General features: G+C 39.8%; 2 long non-coding RNA genes across 9 annotated transcripts in view; one reads left to right on the top strand and one right to left on the bottom strand.

Moving 5' to 3' along the window:
• Positions 1-17,350, top strand: part of LOC145976065 (uncharacterized) — a 204,189-nt gene that overhangs the window by 55,512 nt on the left and 131,327 nt on the right. For all 5 annotated transcript variants that reach the window (XR_014440171.1, XR_014440168.1, XR_014440170.1 and 2 more), the window contains exon 5: positions 3,058-3,219. This is a non-coding gene — a long non-coding RNA (uncharacterized LOC145976065). The remainder of the gene's footprint in view (positions 1-3,057; positions 3,220-17,350) is intronic.
• Positions 1-17,350, bottom strand: part of LOC145976067 (uncharacterized) — a 143,215-nt gene that overhangs the window by 46,317 nt on the left and 79,548 nt on the right. The window lies entirely within an intron of this gene.

Here is a 17,350-nt window from a genome sequence, read left to right as displayed (position 1 = left end):
TATGTGGCAAGAGATCATTATTAGGAAATAATTGACATTGCTCTAAAGAAGCGGCGATCATTTAAACATTGATGGATTAAACACGCTGCTTTGAGGTATCCACGAGCAGCAGGTGATATCGAAGCGAAGAGCCATAAAATTTCGAAAGCGAGACGAGAGTGACGCTGGCCAAATAACAGTCGGGGTGTCCCGTCACGGACGCTTTTAAGGCATGGCCGCTTCCCCTAATTTCTTATCTGCCGGGGCCAATTTGATAGATCGACGATAGAGAAGTAGCCTTCTATAAAACGAGGCAACCTGCGAGCCACGGACAGGTGCACCATGTCAGGATGCAATACCCAGCCGGGAGAAAGAGAGAGAGAAAGAGAGATACCGACGCACCTGACCGACGATGTGGCTATAACTGATGTGTCTATCACTAGCCCGTGCGATTTTCCACACGTAAAAGTGCGAGATACTTTTACACATCAAGGGATAATTATGTCTCTGTATGATGTACGCACATTGTTGCCCATTACACATGCCCACATGAAATTACGACGATTATTGAATTATATGTAGAAAATTAAGATAATTAATCTAACTATTAACTTTATCCGTTGTTACTGTCATTATCCTTATCTTTTCACCGTCGTCAACGATCAGGATCATCGATATTATAAATTTACTATAATGAGAAAAACGTGTGTCTTTGCAAATGCATTCCTGACTACTTTTTATATGATGTTAATTACGTGGCTAGAATGTGACGACATGTGATAAATATCGTGTGACATAATAAAGACTCTTAAGAATTATGTCGAATCTTCTATCTCTTAAATTTATGACGATATTAATATATTGACTTTATCATTTTTCTTACAAATTTAATTCTTTTCTAATATTTTTCATCAGTAAAACTCGTTAATTTCTGCTTTCTCTCTTATTCATTATAAAAAATTAAAAAAATAATTTAATTAAAATAATTAAATTATTTTTTTAATTTTTGATGATGAATAAAATAATTAAAAAATAATTTAACGACAAAAAAATTTTTCTAGAAAAAGACTATGTTCTTTTTATAACAATCTTACATATAAAAACTTATGTGATTATTATCATCATTATTTATTAATTTTAAAGGGTACATTTTCGGCACTTGGCGTACTTTGGATACTTCGGATGAATTATTGCGATGCAAGAAACTGCTCGTTCTCCGTTAATACGTGCAGCACGGCACACGGTTTTTGAACGAGCGTGACTTCCACGTTCCCACGAGACGTAGACTCGACTTTTGTCCCATGATCGAGCAAAGCGAACGAACTAGCGAGCATCCTCCGACGAGCCCCGGACGTTCGCGCACGCACTCATGACGGACGGACGGACGGACGGGCACGTTCACTAGAACGTACACGTGTATGGTACAGTCCGAACCGTGAATAAGTTTTCGTCCTTTAAAAGAGAATACAGTAGCGTAAAAAATTTGAAAAATTAGAAAAGAAAAGAGATACATCTAATCTACATTCTAATCAATATTTTCGTATTTTTAATAAATTTGTGATTAAAATGTGTAATGAAACAAATCAGATTGTGGAGAATATAGAGGAAGACTGAAATCATCGACATGACTATAAATATCATTATGATTCACCTTGAATAAGAGATTAGGCAGCATGCCTTTAGAATATCCTTGCTCCAGTTTCGTCAAAATTGGAACCCTTAAAGAGATCGCAAATCGTTTTACGGCAGGTTATATTTTTCGGCCAGGTGCTTATCTAATATTTTCCGTGATTTAAAGAGCGATTAAGGTTTCATGCGGCCACGCGAGGCACGAGTCCCGGGACTATTTGTGAGGGCGACTGTATGCACACGTGATAATACACACGCGAGCACACAAAAGATTCAGCTTTATGTATGGCGGGTACGTGATACTAGGTTCTACGTGGGTGCTGGACGTTTTACGGCTTTCGGTGGACTCGAAAAGAGCGAGTTTCGCGATGTCTCTTTTACGAGACGGACCGTGAGCTCCTCACCAATTTGATCCCATGATGAGTATCTTATTTGCGCGGGCGGCGAGTTTCATGAAACTTTCGTCTGGCGCGTTTCTGCGACGGTTGAGAAATTGGCGCAAGCAACACGTAATTAAGACGCTTTTGCGCTAATATTATATTAAACACTCAACATTATTTGTTATCTCAATGGGAAAAGCGTGAAAGAAATACGTGATGCTTTCTTTTTTTCTCGCGATCATAAATCACTCGTGTATGAGGCCAATTAAAGGAGGCGCGGCTCTTAGATTTTAGCAGTGCGTAGCCGGAACGCGCTACGCACGTAACGTATGCGCCATTAAATTAGAAGAAATCGAGAGATAATTATTAGCACACGGAAGGATGGCCGATGTAATCGTAAGAGAATCTCTGAACTGATGTAGAATGGAGGGAGGGGAGAGAAAAAAGATGTTATTTTGTGTCTACGATGCGTTACGATGTGTATCGATCTGCATTATGTGCTCATCGTGATTGCGACTAGAAACGCAAACATGGATAAATTACTCAGAAATTAAACCTGTCCATATATTTAATTAACGTATTTAATTAATAAGGCCAATCTCACGATTGTTGTCAACGCGTTCTTATTTTGTTAATTAATTAAAGTTTGTACAGAATACATGAGATGTCATCCGCTTTCTCTCGCGCGGATAAAATATCTGTAGAAGTTGAGAGAAAATAAGCAATTAAGTCGAAACATTTTATAATTGAAAAGTATGCAACATAAAAATATCGATCAATATCTCGACACATAAGTAACATATATTTGTTAACTTTGCAGCATTTTTATACTCTTGGCATTATAAAAAATATTATAAGCGACAATTTAACATTTTATTAATAAAGTTTTCAATCGAGGAATAAAAAAAGAGATAATTTCAAAAACACTGCGTGCGAAAACATTGTGTGTTGGTTGGATTTGCGTTAAATTTTTAAGTCATTAGTGGAAATTGAACCTGAGGATGCGGGTACTCCATTTATCCGCCCAAAAAAAAGTTACAGATATCTCATTGATTTTTTTTCTATACAGGCGATGGACGCGTAACGCCGCAGTCTGACCGCAAGCTCGTTACGCCTGTCGGAAGTATAAATCAACCGCAAAGTTATTCCGTGCTGTCGAGAAACTCCCCGTAGGGCGCCTCGCTGGAAACTGCTACCACCTTCTCATCCGGGATATCGTTTGCGCAGATACGTAAGTCTTTATTACGTCCTTTACGTTTCACGTAAGATTGTATTATGAACGATTTATAAAAGTCGTAGTGACAGCAACGCGACAATTCTGCGTCAAATTTAAGTCAGCTTAATTTCGATATGAAGATTCCAATTTTTTTTCGATTCATTTTGCACTCATTTTTTCATCGAGTCAAATTTATCTGAAGTATATTCTGTTTTATTTCATAAATTCTTTTCAACTTCGTTGAAAAATGAACTGAATCATGCTGCGTTATTCTCCGTAATAACATTCAATATGATTTATCGCTTTGTCACGTCATAGAACTTTGCAGTAGTTACAATTTATGACTTGGGATAGTTTTAACTGTATTTTCCTTCGATTATCTCTTGCCCAGACCGTACTCTAGGCACTCACACGAGAGCAATATAGCGAGATATGAGCGGCAATAGCGGTGCCCTCATAACACCCTGAGAATTTAATTGTAAGGTTGCCGCGAACAGGTTGCGTTTTCTCGATAACAAAGACGTAAATAATGATAATGTGGTAACGATTTTCCCCCCCGCCTCTCCCCCGCCGTTAGTACAGTTATCCGCAGCGGGGAAAACGATTTCCTAGTTAATAAAATCACAAGAGAGATAAGAGACCACCGTGTGTGCGATTGTAATAAGCCTGGCCTACGCATAATACATAATTACCGATCCGGCGAGATATACGCTAATCGTTACGGTAATTGGCGTACAGGTAGCAATAATACATCTCCGATGATTCCGTCGTCGCTTCTCACGGAATATCCGGAGTTTTCATTTTCCTTTGATAGGATGAACTTTTTTTTCACCAAAAAACATAAACGCATGCTAATTATTGTCGTTCAACATGAAAATTAAGTATATATAATAAGATTAGGTGTATTATTGTGAGCACGTGAAAGGGCGAAAACTTAGAAAAGTCGAGTTTCAAGTAAACCCGGAATCGTAGGATAATCCGAGATGATCGCCTAATAGCTTTAGGAAAAAATCGACTGGGGACTACTTTAAATTACCATAAGCCCCGACTCTCCCCGGTTAACGAGCGGAAGAAGAGACGAGACCCTAAAAGTGTTGCAATACTAGGCACCGCGAAATAAGGGGAACGAAAATCAAGCGACGATTTTTGTACTCGTATTTTTTTATATCATGTCTTCAATTTAATATCAACATTCTCGCTGCATATAAAGAATCAAGCAAATATTAACTTCATTTTGATGTGGTTTTTTATTCTTTTTATTTGAATTCTTATGTATTTAAATTCTAATATGCATTTTTATGAAAAAGATATGTCAATCTGGAGAAGAGAAAAAAGGTTGTTTCTTTCTTGATATTTCTTTTATATATCTTCGTCAGTCTCTTCGTCACGTTTCATGAAACAACCTTAGGTCCATCGTTAGAAGATGCTTAACAAGATAATGGATTCAGACACAGGATGCTCTACTCCTTGACTATCAATGACTTAGTTATGCAATTATGTTCAAGTATTCAACATTAAATAATTATCATATTCTCATTAAACAAACTTACACTATTAGCTTTAAATAAGAAGTATTAAGGATGCAGGTACGAATCTTTAGCTTTAATAAAGTATGTCTCTATATTATTCTTCAAACATAATGGAAAAATGTAGCAAAATTAAATTGTGTAAATCATTAACATTGATGCATTTAATATTGAGAGATTATTAAAAGCTAGATTAATAAAGTAGAAAACAAAACGCAGCCGACATTGCGTAGACGGAGACGACGTTTTGCGGCGGGCAATCTCGGGGGACGGTAAAACAGTGAATGAAAAGACCAACTCGAAGATTTGTAGTGCCACCGGTTTTCGTCTCGCAGCCCTCTTCGTGGCTGACGTATATGTTATTCGGAGAAGTGTCTTCCTCCCGCGAGGAGCGAGGGGGGGAAAGGACAGAGGAGTACACCCGCGGAATACTTAACGACTTTGGGAACTTTGGGACGGCGGGGGACCGTGAGGCCCCGGTGCAGAGGAGTCCCAAAAGTCGCGGTACGTCGACGAGAGCGAAGAGATAGAAGCCGAGAGGGACCGAGCGAGGAGCCGTCGCCCGCACGGTGTTTTTTGCGCTTAAACCTCCTCTCGTCTCGCCTTTTATTTGGGCCAGACGGGAATTCGGCTAAATGCATTGATTAAACTGCTGACATCGCTCGGACGGCCCGGTGGCCACCGCGTCTTCGCGGGCCCCCTTTTTTGCCCCGTCCGTTCTCCCTTTCATTTTTGTCCCGCCACTTTGGACCTCGAATCGTAACTCGTACTTCACGTTTGTGCGATTAGCGAGGTGAGCGTTGTATATTTACGAATGCTTCGAAATGAATTCGATCACGGCATGGAATTGCGATGATACTTGTCGATGATTAAATTACTGGCAATTTATCATTTATAGGAGATAGGTGTCGATGATATTATGAAAGAAAAGATGTATAATCTAACTGCAAACATTCACTTATTAATTAGAGATGTTATCTACGTGACAAATTTAATGTTTCCCGATATTCTTGCCCTTATAGCATTTACCTAACATGTTATCGATACTATCTTAAGTACATGCGAATCGATAGCTAGGGTGTCGTTAATATTTCTGTAACACAACGTAAATGAACGGTTTGCGAGAAATATGAACGCAAGTAATACACGAGATTAAATTAACAGATAGTTTTGTCGCGTTTGAGCAACGATGTGAGAATAATTGACTAATTCTAAAATATCAGTTGCAATAATTATAGAGTATATCAATCATTCGTAGATAGAATCTGTCTTGATATATACAGAAATAATTTATATATATCTTTCCTTGCACTTTAAAACAAAAATTTAATTAGTCAAATTGGACGATTAATCTAGACGAATTTCTCTTTCCACAAATAGTAATGAATCTATCGTTTCCATAATTACAATCACTTCGATAAATGAAATGCAGTAGAATGCAGTCTTTTCGCAGATCGTTCGGCGGGCGAGGTAAGTTTGGCATGCATCGCTCGCTCCTTCGAGCAGCAAAGAGCCATCTATGGAATTACCCCGATGATTAATGGTACGACTGGCTCGGGGCACCCTTCTACCTTGTTTTCAACCCTGTCTCCTCTCCCTGCCCCCCTGCTCTTCTCTGCGTACTCTTCTCTCTCTTTTCCCCGAATGTCCGACCGCCTACGTCTGTCGCGGCCCCCGCCGACGTGCTACCAGCCACCGGCCCACCTTGGGCCCAACGGCTCCGGGGCCTCGGATCTCGTCGTGCACGAGCCGGCCGACGAACTGTACGGTTACCGTGGAAAAAAGTGTACAATGTTAAAGCCGCGCGTTGCCCGTGCCGACCGTATCTCATCCATTCGTCTGTCCGTCTGTCTGTCCGTTCCTCTCTTCATCCTGTCTTCCCGATTTAATCTAGATTAAATATTTAGATTATCTTGTATCGTAACCGTGAACTTCATTAAGATTTCGCTTGGTTCATCATTTTTGTATATTTAGCTGATGTGGCGAATATTTAGTGTTATTTACAGATTATTCACAAGGAGACTGTTTCTTTTATTTAAATTTTTCAATAATTTAGTGCGCAAATAAGAAGTGCTTCTTCATAATCTTCACACTTATTTACAGATGTTTAATTCGGGAATCGATTTTCAATCAATATTTAATAAAACATAAGAATTTCCGTGAAAATTGTTTTTTACCGGAAAGACGAAAATTATTGACAATGCCAAGTTACTCGCCTCTTACGAAGTCGTAGCTGCTTATCTCGAGCTAGAAAAAGGGAAACATGAAGAAATTATAGACGCAAATATAAAGGACAGAAAGGAGAGAGTGTACGGCGATATGACTCAGGGCAAAGTGGAGCGGCGTCGAGAAAGAATTGGCCGGTGAGAAAGAGAGAGAAGGAGAGAGAAAGAGCGATATAGAGAAGGCGAATTCGGGATCGCATGTCGGGGAACAGTAAGACCTCCCAAACAACCCCGACGGAGGCATCTTCCCTGGGAATAGCAGTGATTCCGGGGAAATGTGCAATATCTTCCGTGATCGGGTATTATTACGTCGTGATTACGGGTTTTGATCTAGGCTAGAAGCGTCCACGGAGACTTTCCCCTCTTTTTTCCCCTCCGTCCCTTTCTCCCCGCCAGCACTTGGTGCACCGATACTCGCAGCGATGCAGCGATGATGCAGTTAGGAACAAGCCGGGGTGAGAGGGAGACAAGGAGACGACGGATTGTCCTCGGCGACCGGTCGCCATCGTCGTCGTCACGTCGTCATGCGATTCGTGACGACCGCCACCGCGAATCGCCGTGGGAAGCTACGTAGCTTCCATTCCGTAGTTTTCCCTCTTCTTTTCTCTCGCTGCCTCTTCTTCTTCATTACAAGCGCGCTCTCCGTGTCTTCCTCTCGATTACGGACGACAGGATAATGAACGATCTATGCCGCAATGCCGTTGCCTGCTGCCTCTTTCCTCTCCTCCTCCTTCGCCGCGATAATTCTGTCGTGAAAACGGCCGATGATCCCTGCCGATCCGCTGCTCACGAGATTCGATCGAATCTAACTGTTTCGGATTGATGCGGCTGGCACGATCGAGACACGCTCCAACTAGCGCCGCTTCATAATTGGAGTATGAACCGCACGTATTCTTCTTCGTGTCCGACTGCTTCTCCAGATTTTTGTTAAAACGTCGAGTTTATTCTCTTACGATATTATTTTTCTAAAATACTAACGTATAGAATTTTTGTAAGCCATTTCCGATCTCAATTTTCTCTCGTAATTATCGAATAACTTTCGAGTAAAGGTACGAGAAGTTAAGAAATTGAATCCGAGATGAAGAAGATTTGTTTTTCTTTCATTATTCTACAGATAATATTATTAAATCCCAAGTATTGTTTCATGTATCTTACCTATTTTTTTTAATCGAGATTAGAAAATATCAATCATAAGAAGGATTGCTATCACCGCAAGAAGCCGATATCCGCAAGTTTTTAATCGCGGTTCTTAATCGCGATGGCAGGAAGTGCATCCGTGGAAGAGGCGTATACAACGTGGAGAGCATTATAGTATATACATAGGTATAGTTACAGCCGTTTTAGAGGTCCGTCGAGAGGTTTAATGACAAGTAGCACGCGATCACGCGTCGCATGTAGGTTCGCACTTTGGGACCCGAGATTGCCGAGGGAGACATTATAAAACCATGAGACAAAGGGTGGAACGAAGTTAAGTAGACGGTGCAGTTTGAGAGGAGCGGGGTCAGAAAGAGAAAGAGAAAGAATGAGGAAGGGGAGAGAGCCGCGGAGAGAAGTATACATCGGCCCGCATTGCGGAACGATGCGCAACAGCTGCACCTGACACGTCATTTGCGTGGAACGTGTATCAGCACCGACGATGGCTAATTATTATTCCACGTGCGCGAATGCATGCGCGTTCGTTCGTTCATTCGTTCGTCTGTCCGTTCCTTCGTTTAGACTGTAAGTCGTTTTTCGCGGACAAGAGACGCTCATTTTCTTGTTACGACGTTATCCGCTCGTGATAGGTTTTTTTATGTAAAAACTATAGTAAACTCTTAACGAGAAATCGACTATATTTAAATTATTGGCACGTGTAATTTAACTCAAGACGAAAGCAATTTTTTAATCGCAATCCGATTATTCATCCGTTATACGTGTACGATGATGTCGTAGATTGTTTTCAAGGAATTTCCAGGATTTTATAAAGAGATTTTTTAATACGTAAATTATATGTGCGCCTATCAAATTAATCTCTCCCGCCTTTTTCCTTTTCTTTTTAAATACATGTCTTATTGTTAGTCATTATTCGTATTGCTGCGCGGCATTAAATCTACGTTATATCGCGGTGCACTTCACAATGTGAAGTTATATCACGATTACGCATTCCCTCACATTTACCATGTTCCCTCTAAAAATGCACGCTGCTGCAATAAATGTCACTTCCGTTCGTAACCATACTTGTGACAAGAAAGCTCAACGCGACAGGCGGCCATAAATATAAATGAAACTTGTCATTCTTATTTATCGCGTTATTTTCAGATTGATTAATTATATAATAATGGTTATTGTGTCTCATAAAACTGCGATACGCAATATTACATATATAAAACATAATTGTCCAAAGTGTGGTATTTTCGACAACGCTTTCTTTTTAAATTTTTTTTAGTCAGCATTTGACGTCTTTGAAAAAAATTTTCCGGAATTCGCCGTCGAGCGTAGGGGTGGTAATATAGTTATTTCGAATTTCTGTCGGCCAATCTGTTAACATTGCGCCTATTGTGTCCGCGTCCATCAAGGGACGTCGAATCACCCCCTAGGCATGAAATTAAACCGTCACCTACCTACGCGTCCCGCGCACGATCGCGGCATTCGAGGTCTTCGGATGAAATTGTCCGTCTAATTTTATCACGACGGGCTTTAAAATGATGGAAGGTCTCTCCGGGATAAGCCCAGGCACGTGGGGCCAAGGGGAGCCCCGTGGTTGGGCTTTAATAAAGAAGCCCGACGCGGCTGGTTCGCGACGGGAACTGTTGCCTGCATGAAGCGCGTCAACCGTACGAGGAAATACGTAAATCCTCGGAATCCTCGTGGGGGACCGCAAAACGAGTATCAAAGACGATATTTGACTCGATAACCTCTCTCTGTATTTCACTTTTCGCGTTTGCGCGGATTCTATATTCATAATTAGATGGGATAGACCCTGAATTTTAATATTGTCAACATTAAAAATTGATCTGCGAATAGGAAATCATAGTATTTATTAATTTCGTGGACAGCAGCTTCTTCAAATTATAAAAAAAAGAAAAATTCATTTTTACTTAATAAAATCACTAAATAAAACTAAGCAGATTTTTAATGGGAAAAATTGGAAAAAAAGAAATGAAAATATCTGTCGATTATTTCGTACTTGAGTATGCTTTTCAAATCAATATGAATCGTTGTCCCTGAAGAGATTAATTTAGGATCTAGATAAAATTTAAATGTATTTTTGTTCTAGCCTTGGTTTTCGTTTTGACGTAACTACTTACATTGATAATATACTTTATGTAAAGTTCTTTTTTTAAGTATCAAATGTTCAATTTTAAATGCTAAACTTCGATAACGAGCGAATTTTAATGTCTGTCTTTGAAGTGCTTTGAGAAGATAACTGTGAAGTATCGCTCCCATTTTATTCTTCGACAAGTAGTACATCACGTATTTTAATTTAACATTGTTCACCGCATTATAATGCAATTCACATGCGTAAACTGGCTATCAGATATATTCATATTCAAGCAGTCAACAGTCTTTGAAAAATGTCATTAGAAAAAATTCTCAACAAATTTTCAAAATACACAATAAATATAATTTAGAAAATATAATTGCCGATAATATCACACACTTAGGACAAATTGTAAGAAATTAAATTATTACCATTAAAAAACAGATCTATCAATATAATTTTAAAGTTCAATAGAACAGATTTAAAAATAGACCCTCTTATGAGGACTCTTTTTCAAACGTTCTTATAATTTTTCAACATCTCTATTTTCAGTAAAACACCACTACATCTTAAAACGTACGTTCTTATCGCTCTTACGATCTAGCTTACGTCGATTCCCGTAGATTCACGGGCTTTATCGGTGAGCACACTCTCGAGTAACCCGCGGAAGTTATTTGCCAGGCACGATAGGTAATTAGTGCGCGAAACACCGATCCGTCGAGATAGCGCGCGGTCTTCCTCTTACGCAAGAATCCACGTGTGCGCAAAAAATTATCAACCATCCACCTTTATCTATCGTTGTATCGACATTTGATCAGCAGCGATATTGCGTACAGATAGCTCGATAAGCAATGCAATACGCAAAACAACTATTCGGAGCAGAAATTATCAAGATGCATCGCGTGGGTGCGATTCTCGCGAGACATCACGTTTTCTATACAAAAGATGTATTTTTAGCTGTATAATTAAATAGATATATAATTAAATAAATATCGTTGTATATTTCTATGAAATCGTAAACCGTAAATATATTTATTTTTTTAATGCGCGTATATATATGACCGGAACTTTCCTTGAAAGAACGAATTTGGATATTACGCAACGACAGAGAGGACGTCTGTAGGTCTGTATTGTCGGAAACGATTATTATCCGTGCTCGTAAGCGTAATTTCCGCTTTAACATCGCACGCGCTGCTTTTAAGGTTTAACGGTCATTATCCTGGCAATGCGGATTTTATCAAACATGCAAATTAGATCATAAACGGCTCTGCGTTGAAAGCGGAGCTTGCAGTAAAATTGCAGCATAGAATCTATATCGAGATATTGGTCATCTACTTGTAAAATATATGGGAGATCGCACCAAGATGTCTATTATTTCGGCAACTTCTGTTTTAAATCAACGCTCGAGAAAATAGGTGCGAATAGTCCTTGTTATCATTTTTAATTAATCCGATTAACTGACAAAATACAGATAAAGAATTTTATTTATGTAGAAAAAATTGAAACACACGGAATAATAGGATTTTGAATGAACTAGGTGAGAAAATATCGCATTAATAACGTGAATGAATTATGACTCAGATATGATTATCATTCTAATCCCTCATCAAGGTAGAAAATGTAACGTAATGCGGTTAACGGTGAAAGATCGCGACGATGCTATAAAATGCTGTCTAGAGAACCGAGCGACCACGTGACACGTGGTGAATAAAAACACAAATTGTCGCGAACGTGGATAAAACGTTTCGCCATTATGACTATAATTTGCCGGAATTCCAATTGTAACGGTATAAAACTTCGACTTTAAGCCGCCGTTGATTGCACGCTCGCGCAATTCGCGATCGACGGGGCACGCAAGGCACGCGTCTCGTAACTTTCGTCTCGATATCGGGGAAAAAGAGCAGGCGGGAAAGACACGAATGGCGCTAATAAAGCAGTCGGATAATCCGCAAGCGGATCGGTGTTTCGGGCGAAACGGCCCCATGGGTGGATAGCAACGGCTGCGCCCCATGACTCTGCGCGACGTGATTAAAACTAGCGTTGAATCGACGGTACCGAAGCCACGGGGGGCTGATTGTCTGGGGGCGAGAAGAGCCGCCTCGTGCTTAGGCTAATTTATCGAGATGTCGTCATACCATCGAATCTTTATTCGCGTCTTTCGCGACTTTAAATTGTATCTGTATTTTGTAAAAGATAAGAAGATTTTAAGTAAAAAAAAACTTTTTCAAAATTACTTTGTCTCTAAAAATATTTTGTCCCTTTTCTTCTACTATTTTTATAAAAAAGACTTACTCTTTTTAGTTCATGTCCAACTGAGTGGGTTTTAAAATCTGATATACGTCAGACTTCCGTTGCTCAATACGTCTTTTCTGAAGAAGCCTAACAAGCGATAAATAAAACCGTACGTTAAAATGTATGACTTATTTTTCTGATAGTATGCCAAGGTACGCTCTACTTTGGTGTTGTCATCGTATTGTGTCATAGATGACGATAAAGATAACGGGGCACGATGGAAAAAATCTACACATTGGCGAACTTTAGCATATCGAGGGCAGCGAATAAGATGATTGGTTGGTTGGGACAGATACAAATCGCCGATAAATGGCGTTTTTATTTTAGTACCTCATATCAGTTAAGCGATAACCATTTATCTAACGACGTTCCGAAATTGACAACTTTACTTCGTTTTTGTACGAGCATATGATGTGTTCATGTTCCTGATAGATGAATAATAAGCGAATATAAATATGTCATTTATATAACATGTTGGGTATCATAATATCAATGCGCTTGTACATTTTCTCTCTAATTAATCTAATTTAATATAGACCACAAAAAATAATACATTATAATTAATCTTCTTGTTCCTTCCATGCACATGTATATTCTTTAACAATTATTACGCTCGCAAAAAAACACTCAATTTTCTCGTGAAAGCTCTTCACGTATATACAAGCCAGGAAAGAAATTTATATTCAACAAATGATTTATTGAAAAAGTCGTTACATTGAGAAGCTGGAATTGCGTAGACATATATGGAGCGCGTAATTGCAAGAAGCGATCGGTTGCGTTACATATACCGCAGAAGAGATTTTGCATAAAATTTCAAATTGAATAATATCGCAATGGATGAGGAAAAAAGAATGCGACGGAAAAATAGCGCACTACGAGTCGGAATAATTATCCGCCCACGATAATACGAGGCGCACCGCGATGTCGCCGGTACCCGAGGAAAACTTAACGATTCGCGAACTCGCGCTATCAGCAGGCATTTTTTTCCCTTCTTCCTTTGACGTAAATCCTAAGGTGATCCCTCGCGATGCACGTTGCGTCATATTTTTTATCGCGGACGCACACGCACGTAGGCCGTTACGTTATCGCGCAAATATTGCCTACTCAACCGCGACCTATATGCATTCGCAATTTTTGCGTCTCGCGATTGGACGCGGTCAGGGGTGGCTGGAAAAATCCAGATGCGTGGCGCGATTGGTGGTGAACGATACGCACTGAAAACGGGAACGCGCTGTTGTACGCAGCGCGAACGACATTTGTCGGCAACGAGTTTTGCCCGCGGGTCAGATTTTATTCCGCGCGCGCGACACGACCCGTTATCGCGAATATTACTTTCCCCGCGTATTTTTCGTTATAAACGCTAATTGCGGCCAGCGCGCCGGAGGCTTAGCGAAGGATTTACGACAGTCCGGTATCGCGAAAAAAAAGACGGCGGCGCGCTACCGCCTTCCCTTTCATCTAAACAATCGCAATATTTATTTTTTCTCTTCCGACGTGTACACGATTTTTCGGCCTAAAAATTATGTCGCGCGATAGCGCTCCAAGGAAATCCCTTCCGACATCATAATTCTGCCCTCTCGAGATTTCTCGTTCGCGATTACACTCGATTTTAAGTCGATTGAAGCTCTCTGAGCAGTCGATGCTGGATTAAGGCGATAATTAATTTTCTCTGATCTTTCGACAACGTATATTCTGAGAAAGTATATGAAAAATATAATTATATTACACATTTTAATACTAATATTTCATATTTTATTATTATAATCTATAATTAAGACATGTTCTTAATTAATTTCTAGAATATAAGAAAGGCAATGAAAAAAATGTCACAATCGGACTCTAATTAGATTCGAGCGTCTTCGATTCGCCGGTTCTCTTCCCACGTTAGTTTCTCCGGCATGCCTGTGCTCGTGCGTTCTCTCAAAAACCGCCATCGCGTGTGGGTGGCAATGACACGTAATAATAACGCTCGGCAACGCATCGCGTGCGACAGCGAATCGCGGTGGCGGCGTCGGGCCCCTCCGTTTCTCCTTGACAAGCGGGTGTTTAATTGGCGTTGAAACCAACGGTGTGACGGGAACACACCGTGTGTGCCGGTGGCGTCGCCCGAATGCCCGAATGCTTGAATCCTGGCCCCGGCTATGTACGATACGCAGGCGGATCCGCCATCGCTGGTGCGTTACCACGGCGAAACCCGGTAATTACCCGCGGCACGCAACTTGGTAACGTGTGTACGCTACGTTGGTGGTACGTGTGTACCACTGACGTGGTGTTGCTCCCTCCGGTCTCCGCTGCTGCTGCTCCTGTTCCTGCTGTTGTTGTTGTTGTTGCTCACGATGGCGGTACGTACCCGCGGCGATTTCCGTTCGCGTTTGTTCACCATGGCGAGCGACTTTCTCAGAGTTACATACATACGTAGGTGTCGTATCGCTATGTGGAATTTGTGCGTGGCACATACCGGATACGCATCGTCGCACTGGTTTATCTCGATTAGTTCCGGAGTCGAAGGATTGGAAAAGAATCGTGCCAATCGCGATTGAAAATTTTTTCCTTAGACGAGAATACAATCTTTAGATTTAAAGCAACTACACAGAAAAAAAATAAGTGTCAAATCAAAACTTATATACTTATTAAATTAACGCGTTCATTGTTTCATATATACGCAACAATTTGTAATCTTCTTAGAAGAATTTAATAATTTTAAATTTCAACAATATTATAATCTTATTTCAATATAGTAATTGTCATCTCAATAATGTATAATTATTTAATTCTATTTTAAGAAAATTATAATCTTTGATTTAAAAATGTTATTTTCTACCCAACATTGTTTCTTTTTCATTTGAGAAAATTAGATCTTAAATCATAAGAATATATTTTTCTTGGTTGAACTATATAAAATGTTATTTTCTACCTAACATTGTTTCCTTTCCATTCAAGAAAATTAAATCTTAAATCATAAGAATATATTTTTCTTGATTGAGCTATATAAAATGCTGGCTTCATTCAAGCAAGCAATTATTCAAGCAATTATATTTTTCCTTAATTAACGCAATGTAATCTCATTTCAAGATTTCCATGTTAAAATTAAAGATATTCTTAATACAAGAATGTCCTTTTTTTTCTTTTAAATACTTTTTAAGACTAAGACGTTAAAATAATAGATGACTTAATAATAGATGAAAATAATGGAATTCTCATCTTTAAATATACCGGTTTAGATTGACTGACGTATGAAATAAATCCAATTAACTGTATTAATTTGATAATAGAAGTGAGTTTATATGATTCTTAACCGCGCAATAAGACAAGTAGTTATTTCGAGTGTTTCCGAAGCGTTTTGTTGAGATTTTATCAACGTTAATTATATATTTTATGTTTATGTCGGAGTTTTGTTTTCGGAAATTAGGAACACAACCGTATCGAATGCACACGTAGCATGTAATTATCGTTTGTATGTAGAATCATGACGATAAAAATACATTATTCGCATTTACGTAATGTTATTTCAATTCCCACGTCACCGCGGCGGAAATTAAAATTCTATCGCGCGGGATCGGTAAACATCACACCGGTTATCATTCGATACCGAGATACACCGCCGACAATAATAATTATCGAGATCACGGGAGATAGCGAGAAGGATAGCCGGAGTAATTATGAGATACGTCATCTCGTCTATTGATTTAAGTCTTCCTAACGTTCGAATCCTTTCCTTCTCTTTTCCTCGACACGCGGCAATTAGTTTGAAAGAATCCGTGTGAGAAAAAAATGGCGGAGTTGATTTTCGATTATACGGCGGAATTATCTCGCGTAACATCTGTACGCTTTAACGAAGGCGAATTCGCAACATGGCGAAGAGTGTACACCTTCGGGATAACGTTCGCCATTGCTCGTTGTTCGTCGTACGACAGGAAACGCGATAATTATTCGTTGCTTCTGTATTCGCTGACGTGCAATTACGCGCACACACACGTAAACGCGTAATGCATAAGCGTGTGAGATTGTATGACAGGTGATAAGTACTATCGCCGAGCGATCGCTCTTCTTCGAACGCGGCGACAATGTCGAAGAGAAATTAATTTTTCATACTCGGCCCGTTAAGCGAACGCTATTCCGTGGCGCAAAGGCTATTAGATAATCCACCATTTTGAAATTGTGCGATAGGAAACCCGATAATCACCGACGGTGGGCACGCTCGATGGAGCACCGCATTCTCGTGTGCGAGAACCACCTACGTCGTCGGTGACGATGGCGTCTGCCACGCGCGTTATTTCAATATTACACACGACTGGCAACAAAATAAATCGCGAACGGCGAGGTAATTTTGTATAATTCTGCATAATAATCATCGATCGCGTCCGACGAATTTACTACGAATTAATTCCGCGTTTATTTGGTAGGTTGAAAAAAAAATTAATCAATCCGCTCGCACGTCGTTCGTTTCCCGGACGAAAAACCGTCGAGAAGCATCGGCGCGATGCGCGAAATTTTATCGATCGTCAAACGCGATAATATTATGCCGCATAATAAACGTAAACAACAATTAACCCGTCGTATCGAGCGCGGCCCAATTAATTAATCATCGTCGGCTGTCTAAATGCCGCGAATTCAAATCGCCACGTAATTGATCGTAAATCCTTACGCTACTTCTTCGCTATTCGTTATTCAACGGATCGCTTTAGTCGTCTCTCTATTTAGCCCACACACGAATTTTTTAACGAATCGCATCTCATTACGTTATTTCATCTTTACAAAAACGCGTCTATTATCACCTGCGATTTTAAGTCGTATTTATCCAAGTTATATTTATCCAAGATTTAATTGAGCGAATGCTAATTGTATGACTCATGGATTCTAGT

Source organism: Camponotus vicinus, unplaced genomic scaffold (genome assembly GCF_025532165.1).
Source record: "Camponotus vicinus isolate PSW18456_S1 unplaced genomic scaffold, iyCamVici1.0 SCAF_8, whole genome shotgun sequence".
In the NCBI taxonomy this organism is placed as follows: domain Eukaryota; kingdom Metazoa; phylum Arthropoda; class Insecta; order Hymenoptera; family Formicidae; genus Camponotus; species Camponotus vicinus.
The sequence above is the reverse complement of the archived record's forward strand: the minus strand, read 5'-3'. Positions and strand labels throughout refer to the sequence as shown.